Here is a 23188-nt window from a genome sequence, read left to right on the forward strand (position 1 = left end):
TCGTACACTATTTAGAAGGATCTCTCTGCATTCAATCTAAATTGCAGCTGCGTGTTGGTGTGAAATAACATTTCCATTTTTAGTAACCCCTCATCAGTAGCCCATTTGGCCCATATTCCTGCCTGATCGACATGGTCAAAAGGTGCCGTCAAACGAAGGCAGGCTGAAAATAAGGGTCGAAAAGAAAGCACATGCTTTTGAAATTAACCTTATACAACTTTCTAAAACCGGGTTCAAACTTAGAAAACCTGCCAGAGCCCATTTTTCCAAATCTTTGAAAAATACACTGAAACTTTACTTTCACTGGTTTTATGATCATTCAATCCAGATTTGCCTGTACTGAGCTTTGAAAATACTCTGTAAAACGGGATGTGGTAGAACCATATTCGAAAGCCTGCTAGGACCTGGGGCGTGCACGTGTTTGTTTATTTTTTTTAATATCCTTTCCAAATCTGATTGATATCCCGTTTAAATTGAAACTCCTTGGAGCACAAGGGGGGGCGTCAGTTCAGAGATATGATATCCGCACCTCCTCCTGATATCAGATTAGAGGAATTGCTGGGAAAGACTATTTACTTTAACCAATTTCCCAAAATTTGCTGTGACTTATACTTGGATGTTGTCACTTATCTCTGAGGAGAAGCCCCCTTCTCATGAGGCCAGGGAGGTGAAGCTGCTATCCTATAGCCACCCGTGGGGAGACTTGTCCTCTAGGTACAAGGATGACCCTCTAAGGGAAAAGCAGTACAGTACCACTGACCCATCACCCTACACATCTCCTCACTCTGTAAACCCTAATCACCCACCTAACCAAACCTGTGTAGGGACTTGGACTACCCATGTGAGAGTGGTAATAGAAGTGCTGGGACGAGGAGGAGGCACAGAGGAATAAAGATCGAAGTACCCAATACATTGAAGGGTTGAATCCAACCATTGCCAGCCAACCACTATAAAATAGACAAAGGACTTGAAGAGTTGAGGCAGCCAACCAGCATGAGAGGTTATCCAGCCTGGGAAGTTCAAGGAGAGGATGTCCAGGAAGCCGTGATCCACACGCTTCCCAAGTTCAGAAGTTGGAGAGGGGAATACTTGACCCGGTGGCATGGGACAAGCCTAAACACAGGTGGAAGCTGAAGTCAGTGGGGTGATCTGAAGGGCTGCAGAACAACGCTGTGACTGCAAGTAACAACCTGCAGCAGAACCGTGTAGGAGCATACAGAGCAGAAAGAAGCAGCACAAGCCAAGCAGCCCTTCCCTGGTAAGAACCAGCTAAGAGCTCCCGGGTAACGGAGAGAGACAGAAAAGACTTGGTGTGACGGAGTAGTAAGGAGGGCCTCGGGTGTCCTCTTCCTCGGCGCAGTGGGAGGTCGCAAACTTACTGGAGCTAACCATAAGAGTACATTGAAAGTCAATGTTCTCGTGGCAGTACCTAGCAGAAGAGTGAATCTGGTCTGCCAAAACCCAGCCACAGAGATTTATGGGTCTGGGACCCGCAACCACAAACAGAAAATTACAAACCATCGTCCATGTCACAGTACCTTGGTAGATGAGTGCACCAAGTACTCCTGGGGGAGAAGAGAAGCCAGGCCCTGAGACCCTCATCACAGTTGAAACTTTGCTTTGTGAGACAGGCCAAGGGAAGGGTGACATTTCCCCTGCTGTTGTGAAATGAGAGCCTGGGGGGGGGGGGTCATGGCAATACAACCCGCGTGTATGATCCAGCCACTGGTCCAGGGGAAGGGTGTAATCCCCCGGAAATAGAAAATATTGACCTTTCTGATGCAGAGTATTGGAGGATCTGCTTGTTTGTGCAGTACTAAAACTCGCCGAAGGGAATCATTCCCCCTGGTGGAGAACTTGCAACCGAACTGTGCCACCCAGTCCAGGGTTCAACATTGGGAGTCAGTGAGCAGGAGCCCAAAACCAGCTCCTAGGTATTGGGCATCACCCTGTAGGCAGGAGCTACTGCAGGGGCACCAGGAGCTACCAGAGATGCACCTTTCACTTTGTGTCCATTTTGAATGAACCAATCGCGTTTCTAAGTCTTCTTTAAATTCTGAAATACTCAGTTAATGCCACATTTACATGCTTGGAAGGCACCAGTTGGCCCTAGGAGCCAAAAGTAGCTCCTGATAGCTGTTGGTTACAAGCTAAGCAGGCTCTACTGTGCTAGAAGCAGGAGCTAAATGGCCCCCAGCTCCCCTCAATTACAGCCCTGTAATCGAGGAGGAGGGTTTCATTCTCCTGCACCAAGAACTTTGGTACATTTGTTTGGTTTAAAGTGTAAGGCACAGATAGGTACATTTTGATACAGGGCGGTGGACTTTTTAGGTTGCTCAGACATCCATTAACACTTTTGTTGAGGCATGGAAACCCCTCCTAAATATAGGGAGGATAGGTTTGCTTTTAATTTCAGCGTAAATAAGTCTATAGCCATCACTATGCTACCTCAAATGAAGATACTTTTTTCAAGTATAAAGCCTGCTTGTGCTGTGATTCCCAATATATACGGCTGGGGATCTACAATCTAATCCATTAGGGGACATATTGAACAGTTCGTATTCCATAAAAATTTAACATTAATACTTTCTCAGCAATACATTGGAAGCCAATGTATCTTAATGTAGAAGTATTGATTTCCATTAACTTCCCTCTAGTCTAAACCATGTCCGATGGTATCTCATGTATGTCAATACATTTGAGGAACTTGATTGGCTGTGGTACACAAAAGCAGGATCAATTTAATTTGTTTCCTTTTATATAGCGCTTTACATTTGAATCAAGCCAGCAAAACAGTATGTAGGACAATTTACCTTGGTCTATAAATGAGGAAGGAAGGGGGAGATATGAGGGAGACAGGACTGGGGAATAAAAATGAAGTTATTAGGGGATGGGAGGATGTGTTAGAGGAAATGAAGGGATACAGAGAGGTAAGTAGTGAAAAAATGAGGGAAAAGTAAAGAGGGCTGTCACGGTGGGGAATGAAGAAGAGATTTCAAGGAGGCGCAGAAGGAGGAGTAGGTGGGGATGGAGCAGATGGAGAGAGGTAGAGTTCCAATGTAGGGGGCAAGGAGCTGAAAGGAACAGAATCGAGAAGAGGCACAAGGGGATGGGGCTACTGTAAGTAGGAAGAGATCAGCAGATGGGAGGGAGTGTAGAAGGAGAGGAGAGACAAAGGTTATGGTGGAGCAAGATCGTGAAGAGATTTGAAAACAAGACAGAGGAAGTAAAATTTAAGTTGGGAGTGAAAGGGGGGGCCAGCCAAGGTGAGAAAGTGAGGAGGAAATGGAGTCATGAGGAGCGAGAAGACAGGGGGTACGGATGGCAGAGTGGTAGAGGGATTTAAAGGGAGCAAGATGGGAGGCAGGGAGTCCAAAGAGGAGGGAAGAATAGAAAAGACGAGAGAAGATAAGGGAAGAGATTAAGATTTTAGTGGCATGGAAGGAGGGAGGAACGGATTTTATGAATATCGAAGAGGTGGTAGCGACAGGCGCGAGGTAAGAGAAATATGATAGGTGAAGGAGAGGGGAATAGTCAGTGTTGGCCTAGATTGTGGGCATGGGCAGAAATGGGGAGATTAGAAGGGGGGAAAGTGAATAAAAGGAGGGGGAGATGGAGGAGGAAGCGTGTTGGAGGGAAAGAATAAGACTTCCATCTTATCAGAGTTAAGGGAGAGAAAGTGGGATGGCATCCAGTTTTTAATGGCAGTGAGACAGGAAGAAAGATTAAGATGGAGTTTGGGAGTGAAGGAAGAGGAGGAAAGGAAAAGCTGGGTGTCATCAGCATAAGTGGTCAGAAATACCGAAGGAAGAGATGGGGGGGCAAGAAGGGAGGAGTAAAGTGAGAAAAGGAAGGGCTGAGAACAGATGCTTGGGGGAAGAGTGGAGGAGGTACGACCGTCCCAGGAGACAGCAAAAGAACGTTTGTAGAGGTAAGAGGAGAGCCAGTTAAGAACAGAGCCTTTGAAACCAAAAGAAGAGAGTATTGAGAAGTATGGGGTGATCGACGGTCGAGGAGGATGAGGATTGCTTAGAGTAGCGAGCGGTGAGGAGGGAGTTGAGAACATATGTGAGAGCAGTTTCTGTGGAGTGTTTAGGGCGGAATCCAGATTGAGCGGGGGGGGGAGGAGAGCAAGGTTGATGTCAAAAGTTGAGTAGACTAAGCATTCAAGTAGTTTGGAGAGGAATGGAAGAAGCGAGATGGATTGGATGCAAGAAGGGGATTAGGAGGCTGATTTCTTCAGGATAGGGATGATGGTAGCGTGCTTGAAGACAGAAGGAAAGATAACAGAGGAGAGACGGATAGTGAATAAGGAAGTTAGGTAGGGAATGAGAAGAGTGTAAATCTTGGAATAAGGGGGGGGTGGGTAGGAGATCGGAGGGGACAGCACTAGGATGAGTTTTGGACAGGAGCAGGGAACATCGGGAGTAACAGGACAGAAGTCAGTCATGCAAGCTGAAGGGGAGTTTTTGGCTTAGAGCGAGAATTTTGGAAGAGAAGTCGTTGGTGAAGTCAGAAGGAGAGAGGGAAGAAGTAGCTGAGTGGTTGGGCGTGGGCAGAGAGAGAAGACGAGAAAGAGTCTGAAAGATACGGCGAGGGGGAGCGGCTTGGGAGTCGAGAAGGTTGGAGTAGTAAGAGCATTTAGCCGAGCTGAGGCAGGAGTCCTAGAGGGAGTGGTATGAGCAATGGGAGGTTTGATTAGCCAGAGATCAGGATTTGAGCCAGCGTTGCTGAAGGCGACGGAGGAGACAACGCATGGACAGAAGGTGAGGGGAAAACTAGGGTTGAGAAGGTTTGCGAGTAGGGTGGAAGGAGGAGAGGTAAAGTTGATCAAGACTGGAAGAGATGGAGGACGGCGGAGGATAAGGCATCGTTAACTGAGGCAGAAGTGAAGTCTGAGGAAGGAAGAGCAGGTATCGATAAAGAGAGAATGGCTAAAGTTACGGAGATCCTGTCGAGAGAAGGAAATGGGGGAGTAGATAAGGTCAAAAGTGGAGCCAGAGCAGTGAGTTGAAGTAAGGAGGGAGAGATGAGGTAGGAGTCGAGGATAGAAAAAAATGGGAGGGTTGAGGGGGGTGGGGTGTGGAGGTGAAGGTGGGGGGAGGGAGAGAAAAAAAACAGGTATTCGAAGGCAGGGAAAGTAGGAATTTAGGGTGGAAGAGGAGACCAACGCCTCGACCAGAGGGACGAGAGAGAAGGTGGTGGTGAGAGGCAGGTACAGAAGAGTTGTGAAGGGGATCCAAGTTTCAGTGAAAGAGTTTAACAATGGAGGGGGTAGATGAGGGTTGGAGGGGGATGGGGGAACAGGGGAAAGGGTAGAGCGTGGGGATGGTCATGAGGATAAGGAGGAGGAAGCAGAGATGAGTAAGGGGGGGCAAGTGAATAAGGAGTAAGGCGGACGAGGAGAATGGAATCTGGCAATGCACATAACAGAAGGGTGAGCAGAGTGTGCTGTGGGGAAGAAGAGGAAGTCTGTGTGCAGAGGGATAATGCTAGGCCCATCACCATGTGATATCAACATTTTTTCTCAGATTGAGTTTCAATTAGCACATCTCATGCTAATAACCTTTGGTTAGTCTTGGTCGAAAGCCGATTTATATCATATCGGTGACCACGTAAGATTTAGGGAATGAAGCAGACCTGACGTTGTGCGTTGTACAAAGTGGCAGGACATCTTATTAATTTAACAATCTATATCTAGCTCTGCGCTAGTTATCTAATATGGGCAAAGAAACCTCTGTACATAATAATTAGGAACCAGTACACCTAACTTGAACCATGTTTAATGGGCAAATCCCAATGTGCGGCAATAACCTTTGAGATAATACAATGTTAACAAACTTTCAAAATGCCGGCAAGTCTTATTATCAAAACAAGCCAAACGCAGGGGAGCTCACATTTGTAGGGATTGTCATGGTATGCGTTGCGCACACGTGACTGCATTAGTTATATATAAATTAAATCAAAGATGGAGACTGCGAGTATTTGCACCCAGGCGCCAGACGGGTGGCTAGGACCTTCATTGAGGAGGTGCCTGAGATGGTTTGGTTTCACCTTTTAGAAATTGTGGTAAGAGTTTAGGGGATGGAACGAGTCAGAAGAACTTTTGAGCTAGTATCATCTTTAAAAATATTGTTTCCGAAACACTTAACGAAGAGAGTAGATATCTAAAATACTTTGCTTTTGTTGGAATCCCACAGCAACTATACCAGTTGGCAAGTACTCATCTGAGAGTTGGAAATCGAGGAACCCTGTATTTGATGGGCTTACCACACATGTTCCCTTGCTTTTGAAAACGTACCTACAATACTACTCGTCCTGTGTAAATTTGATATCTGTATGCAATTTTACATTACCCTGTATATTAATCTATTTGGTAATGCATAAGCGATAAGCGGGGGGCTGTCACACTCTATATATACTTGTTCATTTTCAAAGTCCTTGGACTTCACTATCTACATTAAGTACATCAAAAAACTTTGCAGAAAGTACAAAAACCGCAGATTTAGGGTATGTAGTTGTTCATCCACATCACGAGCCAGCTTTTCTGTTAACTTTCATTAAGCATCCTGCCTTCGGGTATGCCACTTTATCAAGTCTCTAGGAGAGGTTCAATGTTTGTGTTTTGGGAACTTACCTACTGTCGGCTTGTAATTGGCACCTCCCATCAAGTAAGTAATTGTCCTTCCTTATGATGATTGATGATGGTTTATGTAATTCTTGGGATTTGACTGCAGGGGATCACTCTCGGAGCAAAAGGTTTCAACATACTGCGATATTATCAAGGCAACAGGCTATCGGACTTGCTAATGTTATTAATTGGAAACAGAAAGTGACCTAATATTAAGATGTGTTTGGATATGATGAAGACCGAGCTCTGTTTCTTTTTCTTTCCTTGTATAAACAAAACATGTTTTCCTTCCAACGTCCCCTTATTTTATGTACCCCTACTTTGTTTCCTCCATTTTGGACGTTAAATAACCATTACATTTTTTGTTTTGGCAATATTGAATGGTTTTATTTTTGATCTGTTGAATTTTGATGGACTATGATGTGATTGGCTATGTTAAGAACTTTGCCTTTAAAAAGACCAAGATGGTCGAGCACGTGTTGGCGAATCAGAACTATGAACCTGTCTGATTAAAATAGGTCAACATATTCATCACTCTGTTTTCTTGTTTAATGTGGCAATAACACCATACCTACCAACATGGGACAAGCGCCTATTGAGCTTGGTACGAGTACTGTAAGCTTGTAGGGAGGGTGGTCGCCCTAAATAGGATCTGCAGCTGTTCCCATCTATTACTGTTGCATATTCTTGATCAGCAAGACCATAGTCTGGTTTAGACCCCACCTCATTTGTTTTGATATATTTTGACCGGGACAACTCGGGGAGCTGTAGCCAAACCCGTTCAAGGTAGCAGTGATGAGAGGTCTAGGCTAAGTCTCAAGAGGTGGTGAGCTTGTACAGGGTCCACAATGCATACATCCAATGGGGGTCACAGATTACACTTAGACAGTATGTTTCAATAATAGTTATTTATTTATGGCCAACAACACTAATAGTTTACATATATACTGTTGCTAGAGTAGGGCATAATACAGATCGAATCACCTGCAAAGGAAAGTGTAGATTAGTTTATGCACTACAGGTCCACAGAGAATTAACCCTAACGTCAAAAGTCCTTCCCTGTGTTGTCTGGGGCCTTATGCCCAAAAGTTCGGACAAAGTTTGTAACGCTGGAAAAAATGAACGGTGGGGTCTCTGGGGTCCAGTGAATCATTCCAAGGGTTAGAGGACACGTTATTCTAACTAATGGTGTCCCCCAACGTTCAAAAGGCATGTGCAAAGCCAAAGTATTGTAAAACTTTTAGAAAAGTTAGGAAAACCTTTAAAGGGAGTTTAGGGGCAGGTAAGAACCACTATTAACTCACCATCCGTACTCCAATTCTTCACAGGACTTGGCAGGTCAATGGACGGTCGCTTTTCCTGCTGTCAGCCTGAGTCCTTGATTCGCAGGGGTTGCAGGTTCAAGCAGCTCTCGGGTCTGTGTCTTTCGCTGGTGCAAGGACTCTCAGATGAAGAATGCAGAAGAACATGATGCAGGAACCCTCTAAGGACTGGACTCTACTTGGGTAAGCTGTTTCGGGTGGTGGGCAACACAGCTGGCGACGCAAAGGTACTCACTTGTCGCAGTCAGACTTTCCCTCCTATATGTGGTTCCCTTGACGCTAGGACTCTGAAATTTCGCTGAGGTAAGTCTTGTAAGACAAGTCGTGGATCTCCCAAGTCCCTGGCCTCAACGCGGAACACGGACGTCGGCAGCATGGTAGCCCAAACTCGGAGCTGGTCAGCCACAGAGCAGTCCTGGAGCTCTTCCGAAGGCTCTTCTTCAAGGTTACTGAGCAGACATCAGGAATGGATGTTCCCTCCACTCCACAAGTCGTAACTCCCTCGCAGGACTGCTGAAGATCCATACCAAGACCCTGGCGGTAAGGGAAGGCGTTCAGAGGGAGCTTGACAAACTGTTGGAGTATGGGAGTTTTGAAAGAGCGAGAAGGGTAGATTGGTCTTCCCTGCTGGTTGTGGTTAAGAAGAGCTCGGGTGAGCTACGTTTTATGTGTCGATCTGCGCCAACTCAATAAATGTGTGTTAGTGGCCCGTCATCCTCTCCCCAACATGTCGAGAGTAGTATTTTCTAAGCTGGATATGGCGTTGGCATACCACCAGGCGGAATTGGTACAGAGGTGTCGCAAGTTGATGGTATTTATTACCCATGAGGGGGTGTTCCAATTCAGAGGAATGCCTTTTGGACTTGTGTCAGCATCAGCAGTGTTTCAGAAGGTCATGGATAGATTAGTGGGTGGAATAAGTGGGGTGTTTTTGTTTTCAAGATGATGTGCTGGCGTGCGGGAGGACGGAAGAGGAGCATGATGAGAACCTAGATAAAGTTTTGCTGATTTTTGAGAGGAGTGATATTGTATTGAGGGAGGAGAAGTGCAAGTTTGGTGTTACCAAGGTGGAATACTTGGGGCACGAGAGATCTGCAGATGGCGTAAAATCTAAGGAGAACCTAGGAAATGCCATAAAAGGGATCAAGTGTCGGGAGGATAAAGTACAATTAAGGTAATTTCTTGGAATGACGGCATTCTATCAGAAATTTGTTTGTAATTATGCCAATAAAATAGTGGAATTTAGGAAATTGTTGAAGAAAGGATGTGAGTTTGTGTAGTCCACAAAGTGTGAAGAGGAGTTTCAAAATGTGAAGAGTGCGATAGATCTTGCGCAACCCCTTGGGCATTTTGATACAAGATGTCGGAGCAGGATCACTGTTGATGCTTCGGAAAGGGGCTTGGTGCTGTCTTGTCCCAGATGGATGATGGGGGTGTAAAGTATTATTGCTCATGCCTCCCTGGTTTTGAGGGGTGCGGAAGTTCGTTCAGTTTTGGATATAGAGGCTCTGGCGTGCTTTTGGGCCATGGAGAAGTTTAGGAATTTTAGATGATGCACTGATTTTGTCTTATGTACAGACCACAAACCCCTGAAGGAGATATTGGAGACTAAGGGATTGGACAAAGTCTCGAGGTGGGTGGCTGGATGGATTACGTGGATGCAGTGTCATAGTTTTGTGGTTGAGATTATTCCGGGTAAGGAAAATATTCTAGCTGATAGCCTCTTGAGAGGGAGGAGTAATACTGCCTCGGAAAGTGAGAATATGGAAATGGTGTTAACACAGATGGGATTGTGTCTAAGGAGGAGTGGTTAGAAGAAGTCCGTAAGGACGAGAATTTGGAGTTAGTTAAGGCGTATGTGGAGTCAGGTACGTGGCCAGGAAATGCAGATGTCTGTCAGGAGGTCAGACCGTTTTGGGAGTTGAGAAATGAGCCAAGTGTGCTGGATGGTGTGATATTCAGATGGGACTAAAACTAAGGGTGTTTTGCGGAACCACTACTGGTGGCCTGGGTTCGACAGTGATGTAGAGAGGAGGTTGTTAGTGTCAATTGTGCAGCAAATTAGGAAAGGGAGAAGAAGCGAGAAAACAACCTCTAGTAGAGGTTGCCGTGCTAGCGGGTGTATGGCAAGAATTGGCTATGGATATTCTCGGCCCAGTGGATATGGGTTATGCAAGAGAAAGTTTGTGGTGGTCATTATGGATTTATTTTCCCGATGGTGCGAGTTTAGTATTGTGAGGGAAATCTCAGGCAAAGCTATCGTGAGGGAGATTCAGGAAGTGTTTTCTAGAGAGGGCATTCCGGAAAGCCTTTTAACAGATAATGGTCCCCAATTTACAGGCGGTTGCTTTGAAAAGTATTTAAAGAAGTGTGGGGTGAGACATAAGAAAACAGCCCTTTATCATCCCAAATCTAATGGGTGTGTCGGGAGAATGAATAGATGCATCATGGAAAGCATACACATGGCTATGGAAACGGTGCGACAAGAAGGTGGCAATTCAGGAAAGACTCTTTGCAATGTGGATGTCTCTGCATGCGACTACGGGAATAAGCCCACTTGAGCTGATCTGAGGTTGAAAGCCCAACACAGTAGTTAGTCTGCCGTGTTGGGCAGAAGCAGAGAGAGTGACTATGTGGTGAATGGTGTGAGGAGAGTGTTAAAGAAGAATGGATGGCCTGTGAGTATGTGAGAAGAGGTAAAGAATTGAGGGTTGAATGTGGCGACATGGTGAGAATAAAGAAGGGAGTAATAAAGAGAAAGGGGGAGTCGTTGTACTCCGACCCTGTGAGGGTAGTGGCAGTGATGTGTGGTGCTGTTTGTGGTAGGAGGGCAGGTGTGGAACAAAGATAGAATAGCGGTTGTGAAAAGAGGTTGATGGATGGTATGCTTTGTGAATTGCAGATGCTCTATAAACAAATGGAGGGAGATGTTATAGCCAATGTTAATGAGTTCTTTATGGGTGTTATTTGCTATGCTGCTGATAGCTGGAATGCTAGTAGGTCATCGGCTGGTATGATGTACTTGTTTACTTTCCGTTGAGGTTCTATAGTAGTTAGTTGATGGTCAGCAATCTCTGGTAGTGCTATGCTGGCATTGCTGGTGGTCTTAATGTATAGTAACTATCTTAATAAAAGCCTGTACATCTTGGAGTGTCTGGATCACCTCAATTTAACAGTTAGGACGTCTAGGATTGAAGTTAATGATTCATTCCTAGGGTTTGACGCAGGCCAACATTCAAGGTATGACAGTGTGGACCCTACTAGATGTGAATCAAGTCAATCTCAACGGTACAATGTCCCTTCATCGCGGAATGTTTTTTCGCTGGGTTTTTTGCCTCGAATTTCTTTTCGACAAAAACCCATTGAATTTTTTAGGGGGGGGCTAGTAAATTATATATATTGGGTGTGGGTGTTTGGGAATAAATACAAATGAAAGAAAATGGCAGGTTTGGGGGGAACCCCCCAAAAATAGTTTTAAAAATTTGATGCGTTTTTTTGTTAAAAAAATCACTGTAAAAACCCTGCGAAAAAACATCCCGCAATGAAATGACATGGAACCATCTCAACAAATCCACTGGTGAGCGACGCAGGATAGCAACCTCAGTATCAGTGTGGAGCAGACTTGCAATCACACTATCACAGCATAGGGCGATCCAGCAGTCACAGAGCTGGCACAGTGTGGACCCCTCCAGATGTGAATCAAGTCAATCTAAACAGATTCACTGGTGTGCGACGCAGGCTAGCTATCGGTGTGGAGCAGACTAGCAATTACAATACTCTGTGTGGAACAGGCTAGCAATTGAAGTGCTATCTCTGTGGAGCAGGCAAACCTTTACAGTGCTAGCACCTTGTGGATCCTTCTAGATGTTGGTCTAAAATAATTCATTGGTGTGGAGCAGGCCAGCAATCACAATACTATCACATAAGGTGTTTTAACTCCCCTGCGAAGAGGAAGAAAGTAGAACATCTTCTCGGGATTAATAGTCCTGAGATGGTCGCACTACAGGAGACACACATGTTCTAGAGGTACAACCATAGTGAGGTTGTGGGACCACTCATGAGTGTTCCAAGCCAGCACATACAGTAAAACATGCAGGGTCCTCTTAGCCTTCAGGGAGAATGTAAACTTTATGGTAGATAATATTTAAGACGAATTTGGTAGGTTACTCTTTGTTAATGCGAGTTTGGGCTCTCTGTGACTTACATTTGCTAGACTCTATGCCGCCATCTCGGGCCAAGAGGGTTTTATTTTGTGGAAAATGTAACAGGCGAACTGCTCCTCCATGGAGAACTTCAGCCTGGCCTGTGATCTTAGACGGCAGCAGAGGCTGCCTGCTAGTGGAGGGAGGTATTTAATCCAGGAGATTTAAGCAATATATGCATAGGCACACCTCGGAGATGTCTGGCAAGAGTTTAAGGACCAGGATAAAAGACTTCACTTTCTGTTCTAACGTACACCACACCTCTTCTAGGATAGATTATATTTGGGTAGCGGCTACCCTTCTGGCCAAAGTAAAGGAATCCTCTAACGGTGATATGTCCATATCTGACCGTGGCACAGACAGTGATCTTCTATTTCCACCAACATGTGGGGTAGGGAAGGGTAGGGTGGGATGGGTATGGAAATGTTGACGGACCCGTTGATATAATGAACAATACAATATGAGGCAAGAATGTTTTTTACTTTTTTTTTTTTTAAGGACAATCGGGTAAACCTCATTTCGGAAAGTAGGACCTGGGGCACATTCAAGGATGTGCTTGGGGGACACATGATATCACTGAAATCTCAAAGGGTGAAGCAGGTGAAGGCAACACTGAGAAGAAGCCCATCTAGGGTTAATCTTGAGGCTTACAGAGAGAAGTCCGGCCAATTGGAAGTATTACGAGCTAGTAGGGCCGCAGAAGTCACTTAATTCATTAAATACTGCATGGATCTGTATACCTCCAACTCCTGCAAGTGAGCTGCAGGAAAGATATATAGCAGACCTGGCCCTGCCATGTTTATTGTCTCGGGCACATGACTTGTTGGAAGCAAGCATTACACAAAGTCACCACAGTTACAAAAAAACCCTCAAAAAAATAATTCTACGGGACTTGATGGACACCCATCGATCTCTTATCAAACTTGTGAGGGGGAACAGCTGATCCCATGATCTTTGACCCCCACCCTCCCCTTCACCCCTCACATCTCTGACGTCTCTAAGAAGTCAAACTATCACCTGCACCTCCTCAGAGGTATTCTTCCTTTTCTCACTTTCCCCACAAAGCTCTCTGTCTCCAGAGCTCTGGTCCTCTTTACGCTGGACTATTGCAACAGCCTCTTTCTAAATCTTCCTGCCTCTACTCTTCGACCGTTGCACCTTTTCAGAACAGGACTGCAAGATTTGTCCTTGGCCTCAAGCCCAGGGATCGTATTTCTACAGCTCTGAAATCTGTTCACTGGCTCCCTGTGGATGCAAGGATCAATTTAACACCCTCTGAAATTGCCCCAAGACTTTCGGGGGCCTGGGCCCGCTCTACATCCAACTTTCTCTTCCAAAACATCTTCCTTCGCGAGCTCTCCGCTCATCCACCTCCAACTCTGAGGGTCGGATGCTTCTCCAAGCAGAATGTTTGGGGCAAATCTATCCCCTCGGCTGGGGCCTCCCTCTGCAACAGCCTCTGTCTTTCTAAAACTTGAGCAGAACCACCTACGGTTCCAGAAGCAACTCGAGGCCTTCCTTTTTGCTTCCACTTTCTCTCTTCCTATCCCCTGCTGATGCATCCGACTGCTCCACGCACTGGTCACCTGGTCATCCTCTGAACTCGGGCCCAGGCTCTTGCATGTTCAGTTGCCCTTGCGCTACCTCTGGGCTCCCCAGCACTTAAGCGTCTGTATCTGCAACCTTACAGTCCCTTCTCTGCACTTATAAGCCACCTGCTGGCTCCACTTGTGAGTTAAATGCACTTCCCCTCCTCACTGGCACTTCTCCTCTTCCCTCTTGCCCACACATGGGCGATCTGGATGTCACAAGGCCTAGTAAGATCGTTATTTTGTCCCCCCTTTCCCTTTTCCTTGTCGCGCCTAGAAATACTTGTGTAAAGGTGCGTTTTATAAATGTCGTCATTCTTGATGAGTCTATTCAACAGTTTTTATTACTCGGGCAGGATCACACCTTACACGGAAGATGCTAAAATCATTTTAATCCCTTAGCTCCAAAAAGACCCAGAGTGTGGCTCATATAGACCTATAGCATTGATAAATATGAATGCTAAGATATACATACAGGCACTAGGAAACCGATTAGAATCTGTTCTCCCTGACTTGATAACGGAAGACCAGATTGAGTTTGTAAAGGGTCACCAGACATTTGACAGTATTAGAAGGGTCTCCCTCCTTATCGAGAACGCAGACATTCCATTGGTCCTCCTTGCCTTGATGCTGAAAAAGCATTCAATAGAGGGGAATGGTAACTTTGCTTTGCTACTCTTGGGCACATGGGTTTTTGGGGAAGCCTACTTGCAAGTGGTGCAGGCAAATTACATTAACCCCTCATCTAGACTCTTCATCAACGAGACTATTATCGGGTGCTATTCCGTTGAAGAGGTACTAAACGGAGGTGCCCTATGTGTCCATCCCCTCCCCTCCCCCTTCCCTCAATGTTTGCTTGAGGCCTGGAACCATTTATGACTCGCCTTAGAGAAGCCAATGATAGTTGAGGTATTCCTTTCATGGGAATGTGCGTAAGGTCATGGATTTCACCAATGACATGTTGGCGTAAACAGACCCACTTGAGCTACGTGCAGAGAACTATTGGTCTTTCAGACTGTGTCCGTTATGAAAATCAACCTAATCAAAATCTGAATTACTTCATTGAAATCTCCAGTGCCCGGACCTTGAAGTAGCAAAGGCAGAGCCATCCTTTGCATGGGCAACAAAGGCTATTTGATAACTGGGAATTACACTTAATAGACTGCGGACATTCTATGAGGCGAATTTCCCTCGGCTCCATCACTTAAAATTGAATCCCTTCACGATTTAATGGCTGGTGCGCATGGCGGCTGCTAAGATGTCAGTTCTTCTGAAAACGTTATACTACTTCCAATCCCTTCCTGTGCCAATCCCAAACTGTTTTTTTAAAGAGCTGCAGAAAATGTCTGTAACGTCACTTGGGGAGGTAAAAGACCCTGGGTTTTGCTTTTAGTCCTGATGGCTCCGAGAAGCAAATGCGGCTTTGTGTTCCCAAACTTTAGGCTCTACTTCGCGATCGCACAAATTAGGGTTATTGGAGAATGGTTCAAAGATCTGACGCAAACATGCACTGGAATGGACAGGGCTGTACTAAGCAGGCCTTCAGATTGTTTTATGGGTCACTTAGGCGGATGAACTGGTAAACCTGGCCCGTAGCAGAATAGTACAGTTGGTAGAGGTGGTTTGGGACATGCTAATTACGAAATACCTTCATTTCCATGGCCTTTTCCACTATTTTGGAATCCAAAATTTACTCTGGCATTGGAGGGTCCAAATTTTGCTGGATGGAGGGAAGCAGGCTGCAAGAGATGCATACATGTATACAAACAAGGTTGCGGGCGTCCCTCTCTATAGGAAGAACATGGCATGATAACCTGTTCATTGCTTTTTACCCACTTTGAGAGACCGCAGCCATCACTTTTTTCTCACTGTTCTTTGCGCTTGCTACTTTTTTTTATCTTTTTATTATTTTTTTTTTGTTGGAAGGAACCTGGGGTTGGTCACCCTAAATTACCTGGGGGGAAACCAGACTTGGACTCTTGTCACTGTGCCCAGGAAGAGCCGCCATCAGCAGACCGCCAGGTAAGCCCTGAAGGGCTTTCTGGGGGCTATTTACAAGACCTGGTTGCAAGTGAAGCACTGAGTGATTTATCTGAAATTTGAAACCTAAAGTATATACCGAGCAGTAAACCGCTCACTGCAGCGTTACACAGCCATGTTGGGGGGTTTTTGCTCTCAACTTGGCCTGAATACTTGGTGTATGTCTGGACATTATCACTGCCTTTCACTAACTTTCTTTGAACCTTTGTGTGCCAATGCCTTCCTACCTTGCATGCCTAAATAATCTGACTCCCTTCATCGCATTCTGGGTCTATTGGCTCACCTGAAACGTGGATGTGTTTGTATCATCTTGCACCCCACTGCTTCATTGCCTTCTGAGCCCTCCTTTTGAATTTCGTCCTCTCTCCTCTTGCCAACCTGATGGCACTCGCCATCTCTCCATCTTCTCGAACTGCTACACTATCGCCTACCCAACCTCCATTAATGGTGGTACCAAGTGAGAAGTTCTCTTGGCGTGCTTCTCGCCCCGCCCGTCTACCACTCCAGCACTGTCTTGGTTCAGGGTCCTTAACCCAACTGCCTTCTCTTTGACCGCACATGCAGTTCCTCATTAACTTGCTTCCCTCTCCTACCGCTCCCCCAACCACTCTGTCCCTCCCCCTCCGATTGGCCCTGTACTCCTCCTCAGAAAACCTTTGAAGGCGGAGACCACCATCATGTGGCTGCCCGCTTAGCCAATTAACACTCCACCGACATCTGCCTCCTTGAAGACATTGACCTCAACATTCTCGCTCTTATAGAGACATGGTTCAATGCCATCTCAATCAATGCTTTTGACTCCCTTCTCCCCATTGTTTACAAGATAATTTCCAAGCCACAACCTAACCGTGCTGGCGATGGTGGTGCCTTAATCTTCCCTGAGTGGGTTACGTCCTCCCTCATACCCACCCAGCCTTAGTTCTCATTTGAGAGCCTGGTTTGCATGTTGGTCATCTCTCTCCCTCCCTCCTCTATGACCATTGCCACGATCTACAGGCCCCCGGGTGCTGCCACCCTGTTGCCCTCTGAATGGGCCGATTTCTGCTCCTCTCAACCTCATCTAAACTCCTCTTGGGAACTTCAACATCGACTTCGCTATGACAGCATCTACACTCTTCCTTGACCTCTGTACCCTGCTCTCCATTCTCCCTTCTGGTCCTTCCCACATGGCAGGACACACTTGATGCCTTCATCCACTCTGTCCCTCCTCTCCCCCAGCCCCCTTCCACAGGTCACCCCTCTCTCCTGGTCAGACAATGCTCTCTCACCTGGGTCCCCTCGGTCTTCTAACGGCACATCCTCCAGCTCTGCCAACCTCGTTCACAAACTTCCGTCTGATGAAATGAGTGTCAGCTGCTGCATTTGCATTCACCTTCACTCTTCCCCCTTCCCCCTACCCCCAGACACTACCTCTGACTCTGCTCTCAGGAAACTCCTATCTTGCCATTACTGGCACTCTGGATGGATATTCTTGCCCCAGTCATGAGGATCCGCCTGAAACCTGCCCCAAGCGTAATACCTGGTACAACTATGAAATGCAAGTGCAAAGCTTTGGAACACAAGTGGCAAGCCTCAGGATCATCACCCTCCGACAAAGTGGCCTGTCCGCTGGTCCAAAGGCAATACAGACTCTCCATGCCAAGGAAAGTGCCCAAATCCATATCGGGTGCATCCAACAACACTGCTGAACTCTTTAAAATCTGTAGGGAACTAGCCAACCCTTCCGCTGTCTTCTCCCCTCTTCCATCCCAGGCCCTCTGCAATGCACTGGCCACACTTCACCACTAAAACGCTGTAGTTCCTGAGCAACCTTGCAACCCTCTCCCCAAGCCCTCCCATGCTCTCGTTCCTCATATGGCCTCCCACCCTCCTTCTGCCTCTCTCCCCTGTCACTCTATGAAGGTGTCCTCCAAACAAGTTTCCACTCTTTTGCCACAGGTTATTTCCCCTTCTTCCTGAAGCACTCCCTTGTGCGTCCCCGCCTGAAAAAAACCTTCAGCAGTCCCCACCTGTATAGCGACCTACCGCCCTATTTCTATCACCCTCTTCCTTGGGAAAATACTGGAGAAGTTGCCCTTCCCCCAACTTCACACAATGAACTTGTAAGCAGTCTCCTCGGAAACTGCTCTTAACACACAAGTGAAGAACTGCTGGCATCTCTCGACTCCAACTCTCCAGCTGTCCTCATTCTACTCGATCTCTCTGCTGCCTTGGACACAGTTAACCACTTCGTCCTCAAACGGCTCCATGATACTCTGGGTATCTCAGAGCGGGCACTGGATTGGCTGACCTCCTTCCTTACTGATTGTTCATCCCAGGCTTTTCTGGGCAGCTTCTCACCCATGTCGTGCTCCACCTGTGGGGTCCCCCAGGGCTCCTACCTCCCCCCCCCCCCCCTGGCTCTTTGACACGTGCTCAGGAGGCACACCTCATTTCCTCCTTCCACAACTTCCAGTGTTCTACAGATGACTCGCAACTCTTTCAAACTTCCTGCAGACCTGCTTGCATCTTCCACCATCCAGAATGTATCTGCCATCCAGTTCTGGTGCACTTGCAACAATCCCTGCCTTAATACCAGCAATGCTGAGATCCTTCTAATTGGGTCCCCTGCCCCCTCTTTCTTCCCCTCACTCTGGCCATTCTCTATGGGCTCTTCCCGCTTCTCCTGAAGCCAGAAACCTTGGAGGCCTCTTCGACTCCTCTTTCCTTCCTCACAGTCAGGACATTGCCAAGAAGTCCAACTTTCAATTCTTCCTTCTCAAAGGAATTCTCCCTTTTCTCACTTTCCCCCAGAAGCTCAATGTTAGCAGAGCTCTGGTTCTCTGTAGGCTGGACTACTGCAATAGCCTTCTCTTGAATCTACCTTCTTCCGCTCTACGATCTCTCCAGCTAATCCAGAATAGGGCAGCAAGACTTATCGTTGGCATCAACCCCAGGAACCGCATCTCTCCTGCCCTAAAATCTCTCCACTTGCTCCGGGTTGCTGCAAGGATCAAGTTCAAATCCCTCTGCATCAGCTTCAAGGCTACCTGGGGCCAGGGACCACGCTATCTGCAACTTACTCTTACTAAATACTCTCCCTCAAAACCCCTACGTTCCCCTGGTACCAACTGTGTGTAATGCGTTTCGCTAAAAGGAAGGCTGGAGGCTGGTCTCTTTCCTCTGCTAGATCCCTCTTATGGAACAGCCTCCCCCTTCCTCTTGAGCCGGACCACCTCAAGACTTTCATTTTCACCTACTCGCCTCCCCTGCTAATCTCACGGTTGCTTTGATTGGTGACCAGGGTCCTTGTGTCCTTCAGGGCCCTGGCTTCCCACACCCAATCGCCTTCAGCCTCTGCCTACACACAGCACTTTCCAGGGCACTTATCTGCCTTGGCCACTGTAGGCCTGCACTTACCCATTTATTTTTTACAGGTGATAGTTCCCTAGCACTTCCTAATCTGGGCACTTACACCTGCTGCTCACTCACCAGCACGTGCCCCCCCCTTCCCATCTCTTCTCTCTGCACTTGCACGCTCCGAATGCTCACAAGGCCTAGTCGGTTCACCTTTATCTTCCAGTGTATGTATTGTTTTCTATTCCATGTCCCCTCCCTGTTGCCCTGTGGGTGCTTTGAAACGCAATGTTTTTTGTATAAGCACCTAATAAATGCCCAATAAATTAAGTTGTGTAGGGTAGCCCCCGTAATGTACTTAATTTGTTAACCTTCACTGAACTAGTGAAGGTAGGACGTCTTCCCTACTACGATATTAAATGGTTTAACCACAGGGATAGATCGCTGATTAGGAAAGTTATTTTTACTTTAGTATGTTCTTTTTTTGTATAATGACATTGTCTGCTTTTATATTTGATAAACTGGTGAGTTTCAGTGTAAACTGATAAAACACTTTCCTCTTGAAATAAAAAAAAATCGGATGTATTCCCCTGCAAACATTTTCACTATTCTTTCTCCTGTGTATATGGTACCCAGAGGATATGCGACTCGCCAAAGCGATTGACATTTTTTTTTGCAGCTGCATGGGTATTTAATGCGCAAAGATGGCAATCTGAGGGGGACAATCTGAATGATTGAATACAGAAAATTGGGGATTTTCCCACCCATGAATGCCTGTTCACTGTTGCAGGACCATACATGGTTATGAAAGCAATACTATTGTTCCTGAAAGATGATTTTAATAGCCCCTTATACCCACAAAGACTAAAACTATTGCTTATTGGTTAACTGTTTCAAACAAGCAATCAAGTGTTTACCCCGACTGTCTCCACGATTCAGATCTCCCATGATTTGTTAGTGAAATTTCGACTGTTACCATGTGCATGATCCCCTACATGTTATAAATTCAATAAAAGAAATTGTTAAACTGGCACACAACCTCATGCGCATCAGTTGCCTAATTACCAGTGTCCAACTCATCAGCTCCTTGTCACATGTGTTGCCAAACATAAGACAGAAATTTGATATGTTAGAATTCGAGAACAAAAGCTCTAGCTTCACCTGTTCTTCCCTCTCCCCCAACAGCCTCTCCTGTTGCACTTCGCAGCTTATAAAGTGTTCAAACTTTACACAACTAGTGTATTTAGAATTCTGAGAAGAAATGTTACCTATTGACACAGATATATCGAGGTGTCTGTGAAACCTTAACGGTTTACATGCTCATTATGATTAGAGAGATTCATGTAACAATTGAGGAGAATCGTGCCAAACGTGGTCTCGACATGTTTTGTTCATTGGTTGGTGCTGGAAAAAACATGGGAGGAACACTTCTTGAAACGGTAAAATGTACATTTTGCTTAAAGATTAACTACTAAATCCCCCTCACCCTCCTCCACCCTGCTTCAAAGAAGTGGAGGAAGAGGCAGGTAGTAGAGACAAGCACCCAGCTCAGAGTTGCTTGCTGACACGATTGCCACTCAAAAGAGAACTTTTGCTGGAGGAACCGTAAAGGGTATGATGTCAGAGGTTCAAAAGGGGGCTTCTTGGAGCGCCTACAAAACAAAACTTGGGTCCTATGGTTCCCATTTTTTTAAAGCATGTGGCATTGGAAAAGCTGTGAAGAATCTAGTGGCGAGCTGCTGGCATTCTTTTAATCTGCCTCAGGACTGTGTAAATGTCCTGCCCTCACAGTTTACCCTCAGGGAGGAAGAGGATGGGAAAGGCTCGAAGCAACACCCGCCCGAGTCCCTGTTGTGGCGAATTTATATATGACATCAGAGAAGACCTCTTTTCTTTTGTTTTTTATTTTATTTTTCTTCTGGAATTTGAGTTGCACAGGTTACAGATGTATGTTAAATGCCTGTCTGGAGGCCTGGCCTTTCCATTACCCAGGCTGTTGGGTGTAGCCTCTGTCCTTCTCTTCCCTAATGCCAGGTGTGGTGCTTACAGCCATCTCTTTTGTGGTGACAGATGGCCTTTTATGCTTGGCACAGTTTAGGATGGAAGATGGAGCTGGGTTTTCTCGCTCTTTTCAGGGGGTAGCCTCCTTTGTTCCTGTTCTTTGTGAAAAAATGCCCCAATGAATTCGAAGGACGGGTTGGTGTGGGGAGGGGAAGTAATGATTAGCTTGAATTTAAGGAGTCTACATTGGTAGGTCTTGAACGCTCTGAGAATGTGATGATGAGCTGTCTGCAAGAGAGAATGTATCTGCATTATATTGGTGTCCAGATGCAACAGCCACACATTTGGCTAGGGAGGTTTCTTAGCCCTCCAGCGGCTCCAAGGAAAAGTGTGCCTCCCTCTTCGTTAGTCTTCGACCACCAGTGGGATGAAGGGGTAGGTAATGCCACTAGCCTGAAGGAAACTCTACGTGGGCTTGGGTACTCCATTGTCCTTTGCATTGGAGGTGCCAGCAACATGATTGATAGGAGTATGACCTGTGTGCACCAAGCTGACTTGGCCACAAGTAGGGTGGCCTCACCTAATGAAGGGCAACAAGCTATGATTGATGCTGTTCAACAGGTGCACCCACTTGGCACCACTTCATTACCCCCTGTAATATGGTGCACAACAGTGATCTCCATCACAAGGCATAAATTAGTTTTCAAAAATTAATTAGCAGAGTTCGCTAATCAAAATGTTTTTTATTAGCAAAAGGACCCATTTGATTAGCAATGTTGTACTAATGTCACCAGAAGGACAAGACATAAAAATAGCAAATATAGAGCCGTTGTGTACTGCTGAAGTAAGACATTAGTGAGAGGAGTCGGGCAAAATCCTGTAAATTCTGCTAGACCTGCATGTCGAGTAACTTTAGTTTACCTACTCGGCCTAAGAGAAATGCACTCGACCCATGGCAGCAGATGACAAATTTAAATGCGTCACCACAAACCCACTTTGTTTGCTACACTGCTGCCAGCATGCATAGGGCAGCCTGTATTTGACATTCACTGCAAAAAAGTAAATGTTAATTCAAAGTTTCAAACATCCCTTGAAAATGGTACTCGCTTCTCATTAAATCTACTTGACTACGCGAGTGGGCAAAAAGACTGTGAGCCACGGATGAGTGTCTGTAAAATGTAAACGGTTAGCTGCATGAATAGACACAAACAGATGTGATATAAAGGCCTTGAAAACCGTTTTGCCAGCTCTCTCCTGCCCGTGTTAATATATTGTGCCATCAAAGAGCAGCGTTGGCTCTGGAGGCTAACTACATTGTATGCTACCCCACTGGGGTATTTAGTTGGGTTTGTGGAATGCTATGTATTGGCTACTCCTTACCCAGTGGTAGCTCCTGGTCACTGGTTAATGAGTGATACCCAGGAGTTACCTTTTAACTATTGCTTGTCCCATCTGAATTTTGAACCCTGCAATATGATGCATCCCCCAACAAAATGAAATCTAGTTGACACTGGATACACTAACCTAAACTTTGGTGTAAAGCATGAGGTTGAGTCTTTTACGGTATCAACAATGTAATAGTGCATTATGTAATTAAAATGTTTGGAATGAGGACTGTCAAGTTTGTTTGTTTGGTAATGCGCACCACGCCCTAGGGTAGACGGGCGCAACAGAGACAAGAAATCTTAAAAGCTTAGTTACAGTGCAAAGGTAGCAATCCATCAAGCAGTGGTTGCACTAGGAGCAAGATGCAAAGATGAAATACGTAGACAAAGTTCAGGATGCAAGATGCATGAAATACATAGCGATAGTCTTGGTGAGTTAAGGAAGCATTAACATGAGTATCAATATTTGCACACATACGGTTAACCAAAGTACAGTGTAGTTTGGCGGAAACGAGGGTCGTGCAGGGGGGCAGGAGAGGTAGAGGTGTGAGACGTCAGTTAGGTGTCATTGGTGTGTAGCCAGTTAAGTATCTTATGTCTGAATTTAGGGTAAGGTTGTTCTAGTCTGAGGTCAGCTGGTAATTTGTTCCAGCATTGTGCAGCTTTGACAGGGAAGCTAGTT

The 23188-nt window shown here is 46.0% G+C and overlaps 1 protein-coding gene across 2 annotated transcripts in view; it reads left to right on the forward strand.

Annotated features, from left to right (window-relative positions):
• Nucleotides 1-23188, forward strand: part of KATNBL1 (katanin regulatory subunit B1 like 1) — a 175929-nt gene that overhangs the window by 23187 nt on the left and 129554 nt on the right. The window contains exon 2 of one of the 2 annotated variants that reach the window (XM_069638402.1): nt 7960-8136. The exons of the other annotated variant lie outside the window; for it this stretch is intronic. The gene's annotated coding sequence lies outside the window, so the exon portion shown is untranslated. The remainder of the gene's footprint in view (nt 1-7959; nt 8137-23188) is intronic. 2 annotated transcript variants of the gene reach the window in all.

This window comes from Ambystoma mexicanum, chromosome 14 (assembly GCF_040938575.1).
Source record: "Ambystoma mexicanum isolate Mex_15411 chromosome 14, UKY_AmexF1_1, whole genome shotgun sequence".
Lineage (NCBI taxonomy): Eukaryota > Metazoa > Chordata > Amphibia > Caudata > Ambystomatidae > Ambystoma > Ambystoma mexicanum.